Source organism: Manis javanica, chromosome 11 (assembly GCF_040802235.1).
Source record: "Manis javanica isolate MJ-LG chromosome 11, MJ_LKY, whole genome shotgun sequence".
In the NCBI taxonomy this organism is placed as follows: Eukaryota; Metazoa; Chordata; class Mammalia; order Pholidota; family Manidae; genus Manis; species Manis javanica.
In genome coordinates, this window is record NC_133166.1 from 85,005,285 (window position 1) to 85,011,829 (window position 6,545).

Here is a 6,545-nt window from a genome sequence, read left to right on the forward strand (position 1 = left end):
TTAATAAAGTCCAACTTATCAATTTTTTAAATGTATGATGCTCTTGTGTTACACCTAAAAATTCATTGTCAAGGCCAAGATCACCTATATTTTCTCCTATGTTATCTTTTAGGAGTTTTCCAGTTTTGTGTTTTACATTTAGGTTATGATGTATTTTGAGATTGTTCTTTCCTTCATTCTGGGAGAGATTGAAGAGAATTGGTATAATTTCTTCTTTTCTTAAATATTTGATAGAATTCTCCAGTGAAACCATCTGTGCTCTGATGCTTTCTTATTTGGAAGGTTATTATTTACTGATTCAGTATAGTTAATGAATATAGACCTATTCAGATTATTTATTTTTTTCTTGTATAAGTTTTGGTAGTTTGTGTCTTCGAAATAATTGGTCTATTTCCTCTAAATTACAAGTTGTTCATAGTGTTTCATTAATCTCTTTAATATCTGTAAGATCAATAGTGGAGATCTTTCTTTGATGTCTGATATTGACAATTCGCATTTCTTTGTTTTCCTTGGTTAGCCAGGCTAGAGTTTTTTTTTTTTAATTGAAGTGTTGTTGACATACAATATTATATTAATTTCAGGTGTACAGTATAGGGATCAACATCTATACACATTATGAAATGATCACCATGATAAGTCTAGGTACTATCTGTTGCCATACAAACTTGTTAGCAACTGTATTACCAATGCTGTATATTGTATCCCCATGTCTTCTTGATTTCATAACTGGAAGTCTGTACTTTTTAGTCTCCTTCCTCTATTTTCCCCATTCCCCCATTCCCTCCCCTCTGGCAATCACCAGATTATTCTCTGTATGAATCAGTGTTTTGTTTTTTCTGTTTGTTTTGTTTTCTAGATTCCACATATAAGTTAAACCATACAGTGTTTGTCTTTCTCTGATTTATCTCATTCAGCATAGTAACCTCTAGGTCTACCCACTTTGTCACAAATGTCAAAATCAATTCTTTTTTATGGTTGAGTAATATTCCATTTGTGTGTGTGTATGTGTATGTGTGTGTGTATGTACAACATATTCTTTATCCATTCATCTATGATGGGCACTTAGGTTGCTTCCATTTTTTGGCTATTGTAAATAATAGTTCAATAAACAAAGGAGGGCGTGTATCTTTTTGAGTTACTATTTTCATTGTGTTCAGATAAATAACTGGAAGTAGAAATGATGCTTCATATGGTACTTCTATTTTTAATATTTTTCAGGAAACTACATACTATTTTCCATAGGGGCTGCACAATCTTGCACTCCCACCAAAAGTACATGAAAGTTCCCTTTTCTCCACATTCTCACCAACACTTGTATCTTATCATTTTGATATGACCCATTCTGACTGGTGTGAGGAGATATCTCACTGTGGTGTCATTTGCATTTCCCTAATGACTAGTGACATTGTGCACCTTTTCATGTGTTTAGTGGCCATCTGTATGTTGTCTTTGGAGAAATGTCTATTCATGTTCTCTACCCGTATTTTAATTGGATAGTTTGGTTTTTTAATATTGAGTTGTGTGAGTTCTCCATGTATTTTGGATATTAATCCCTTATTGATGATTATATAATTTGTAATTTTTTTCTCCCATTCAGTAGGTTGGCTTTTCATTTTGTTGATGGTTTCCTTCATTGAGCCAAAGCTTTTTACTTTGATATAGTACCATTTGCTTTTATTACCCTTGACTGAGGAGACAGGTCCCCAAAAAATATTGCTCATACCAATGTCTAAAAATTTATTGCTTGTATTTTCTCCTCGTATTTTTCTTTCTTCTAGTATACGCTTTCTTTTAAGAATTTCATAGTTTTTGCTTTTATATTTAAGTCTTTAATCCATCATATGGTATCTATGATATGTTGAAACTTGTGTTTGTGTGTTTAAAGTTTTGAACTGTTGTAAAATACAGATAACATAAAATTTCCCCCTTAAATTTTTTGATTGAATAGTTCAGTAATATTAACTATATAAGCATTATTGGGCAACCTATTCTGAGAACTCGTTTTTTATCTTGCAAAACTGAAACTCTTTATATTTATGAAATAAAAGCTCCCCATTTTACCCTTCTCCCAGCCCCTGGTAACCACCATTATATTCTGTGTTGATATGAATTTCTCTACTCTAGATACTTCTTATAAGTGAATCATACGGTATCTGTCTTTCTTGTGACTGGCTTATTTCACTTATCATCATGTACTCCAGGTTTTCCCATGTTGTAGCTTATGTCAGAATTTCTTTCCCTTCAAAAGCTGAATACATTTGTTGTATATAATGTAACCTTTTACTGGTCAATGGACCCCTCCAACTTTGGTCTTCTTTTCCAAATTGTTTTGGAAATTCTAGTTCCTTTGCCTTTCCATAAAAATTTTAAAATAAGCTTGTTAGTAACTACAGAAAAGCTTCTTGGGGGGCTATTGAGATTCTACATACCTGTAGATCAAATTAGGGAGAATTGGTATCTTAACAATATTGAGTCTTTCAGTTAATGAATGTGGTATATCTTTCTATTTATTTAGATATTTGATTTCTTTTACTGATGAATTGTGGTTTTTGGTATACAGAAACTATTCATATTTTTGTAGATTTATTCCTAAGTTTTCCATTTTTTGGTAGATGGTCATTAGTATTTTCTTCCTGCAAATAATTGAAGACTTTAAAATATGAATCTCAGGATAAGACTGATTAAATGAACAAAAAATAAAACTCTTAAACAACATAACTAATATATACATATGCATCTGTCTACCTACCTCTGTGTATAAAAATTTACATCCTGAAAATAGAGCATGCATTTTTTTCTCAGGCAAAAATGAATTTTTGCAAAAAAGCCAATGATACATTGACTCACAAAAGAAGACCTCAGTAAGCCTCATGTAGTAGAATTATTGCAAGGAAAACTATGCCACCTGATAACTGGTATTTTTAAACTGAATTTCCATGTGTTCACTACTGATACACAGGAATATGGATAACTTTTGTATATGCACCTTGAACTCTGCATCCTTGCTAAATTTACATTTTTTATTCTAAGAGGCATTTTGTAGATTATTTGGGATTTTCTACACAATTATCTACATAGCAAGAGACAATAGAGACACTTTTATTTCTTTTTTTCAATCTTTATGTCTTTCTATTATTTTTCCTGTCATATTGCTCTGGTCAGGATCCCAATATGAAGATATATAGGAATGGTGAGGATTGAAATGTTACTTTTTCTGAATCTTCAGAGAAAACGTTCAGTCTCTCTTCATTCAACATGGTATTGAATAAAAGACTTGAGAAAGTGGTAGGTGTTTTTTAGATGCCTTTTATTAGGCTAAGGCTGTTCTTCTGTTGAGAGTTCTTAATTATGAATGGATGTTGAATTTTGTTCAACACATTTTCTATATCTAATGAGATGATAACATGATTTTTCTTTAGTCTGTTAATATGATGATTACATTGATTATTATTTGAGTACTGGAATAGCCTTGAATTCCTAGGATAGACCCCATTTGGTTAGGAAGTATTATCCTTATTATTAGTGCTGGATTAAATTTGCTGATTCAAGTTTATGTAGTAATTGTTCTTTTCTTTACCATTTCAAATGTGGATTTAATTTGGCATTGTATTTCAGATATCCTTGCATTGCTCTTATTTCAGTCATCTCCTTTTATTCTTCCTTTATTTCAATTTATTTTCTTTTTATGGCTTCTACTCCTGCTTTAGAAAGGCCATATCTTCTAGCTTTTCTTGGGAGATACCACCTTAATTCCTTTTTTAAATGTAAACTTTTTTTTATCATGAGTAGGTTGGTACATACAGTGACTAGGAGACATTTATCTTATGTGGACCTGCTAGACTGGCACTAGATCTTTTCTAGGCTTAACAATTAGATTCTTTGACTTACTAGAACATAAGAGGTGATTTTTTTTTATGCAGTGTGATATGAAAATTTATATCCCCAATAATGTTTTTATTTAGACATACTTAGGCAACTAAGAATTATTGGATGTAATATACCTCCAGATACCCTGTCTTCTTTCTGCCACATTGAGCACTAGAGATTATAATCTTTGAGTAGATATAGGAAGAGAGGAAATAATAAAGTAGAAGAATCAAAGAGCATAGTTATTTATTTTTCTGCCTTTGGCTGATTCTTGAGGGAGTCATTTATTTTACTGGTTATTATATTCCTTGTATCTCAGAGTTGGAGACACATAGTAAAGGAGAGGCAAAGCCTTCTCTTACATTTTTGGGGTTTTCTATGATATATTTTGACTGTGGAAAATGTGACTTATACTCAAAGAATGTTTCATAATCCATTTTGATTGACAATGTGTCTAACAGAAATTCCTTTCAGACATGTTATATGGTCTTCTCATTTTTAGCTTACAATGTTGTGGCCAGTTTTTGTAATTTTATGTATTGCAATGGATTTTTAATGGTGAATTGAGTATGAGTTGAGTTAAATCAGGCAATGCTGGTATGTTGCTATACCAAGAAACAGCCTGAGGTTTCTGAAGTAACTCTTAGAAAGTCATATAAGCTGTAAATGTGAATGTTTATATTTAAATTAGTTTTGTTTACTCTAGCATCTAAGGTTCAGGAATCATAATGAAGCTTAAGAAAGTTCAATATAAGTGAGGGAATGAAAGTGTTACATAGAAGAAACCCCGATTTTATTAATTTGGATGTGAAGCAATGTTATACAATAAAATTCAAAGTGCAGCTGTGTCAACTTGTAACTGAAGTGAAGTGTTAGTAGATGTCATTCAAAATGAAAAATTCCGTAGCCATAGCGCTAGGTGTTATTTATCATTAAGAATGGGAATGGGATTGGAGATGGGATCAAATGAATAAAAGGACTAGTCCATTGATCAAAGTCATCAGGAATGGTGGTGTGACCTGTAATTAATGGTAGTAAGAGAGGCAAAAAAGCTGTCATTACTGTTGATGACTGTTTGGAGCAATGAAAATTGAGAGCTGTATCTCCTCTTGCCTAACTAATGAGAGGGACTGGGAAAAAGAGCAGCATCCATTGGTGGAAAAGATTCATAAAGTAGTTGCATTATCACAGCAAAACCATGTTTCAGTTAAGGCAATATTTGTGGAAAGTTCTTAGACTTTAAAGAATAGCCTCTCACAATTTGAATAATCCCCTTGAGGCCTCTTTAGTCCCTCTCACAGCATATCCCCTTGGCTTCAGGTCAAAACTCTCTCAAAGTCAGTGAAATTCTGCACTCAAGTCCTGTCCTCTTGTGATTCTGTCTGCATAAATTAGCTGTGTCCATTTCATCAGTATGAAAAAACTTACTCAGATCCCACGGATTCCTCTATTTTTATTCAGCTTGTCCTGGTTTTCCTCAGGTAGCTTACTTTTTCTAAATCCCTTGTACCTCTCTCATTTTCTCTTGGGAGCAACATCCTCTAATTTTTTATTCTTTTTAGATTACTGTAGCATATAATAAATCCATCCACAAAGCTATTTATAGATGGATATTACAGACTTTGAATATTGTAAACATTAAAATTTAATATTTAAATATTAACATTCACATTTATATTTAAGTATTAATATAAATGTAAATTTATTGTAAACTTGCAATCTTCAAAGTGGAGAAAATGCATTTTATCCACTTGCAGAATGAATGACACCTTCCCAATTTATAAAAGTTTAGTGTAGATTTTTTGCTGTTGTTTCATATATTTAGTTAAGATTTAACCATCCCTCTTGTCCTCTCTCTAGGAAAGAAAAGGGGATGATCAATTCCATCTGTTTTGCTTTCTGATAAGTTGAGAATTCAGTGAGATGAACTTTGAAAATATTTTCCCAGCTTCATTTATGAAGTTATACTTTGAGATGAGGATTAAAGTCTTCCGTCCTCCTTTTCTATCAATAATGCCTGGCAGTCTGTCATGGAATGATATTACATAGGTCTGTCTGGTTTATTCTTCCAAAGTCTTGCTTGCTATTCACTGGCACCATGCGATCTTTTAGTGTTTTATAAGTGAAAGATTGATGAATTTGATCTTTTCAATGATCAAAGTTAAGGTGAGAGGGCTATAGTTTTTAGGGTAATTACTATTTCCTTCTTCAGAGGTAGACCTTACTTGTGTTCTTTCTCTGCTGTTAGGCTTCATAGTAGTCCACCATGTGTTCAGAAAGTTTGTTTCTATGATAAGTTTAGGACATGTCTTAAATATTCCTGGATTCATGCTTCCAGGGCAAGCTGGTCTGAAAAGATCCACTATATGTAATTTCTGACTCACTTATCTCTTGTTCTGGATGAACTTTGTATCCTATTGCAAAGGTGGTATAAACTTTATTTGATCACAGCTTAGCCTTTTTTTTTATAGGCTTCATACTTAAATTCAGCTTAGAAAAAAAGGAAAACAATTACTCACCTGGGAGTTCTGTAGTTCACAGATCACAATCTCCCTACCCTGAGATTATAGAAATAAGTGAAATTATGTGGAAAAACTCAGAAAAGATATCAATAGAGGAGTATATATTTTTATATTTCTATGAATCTGTAATCTATTGCCATAGAGCATTTAGAAATT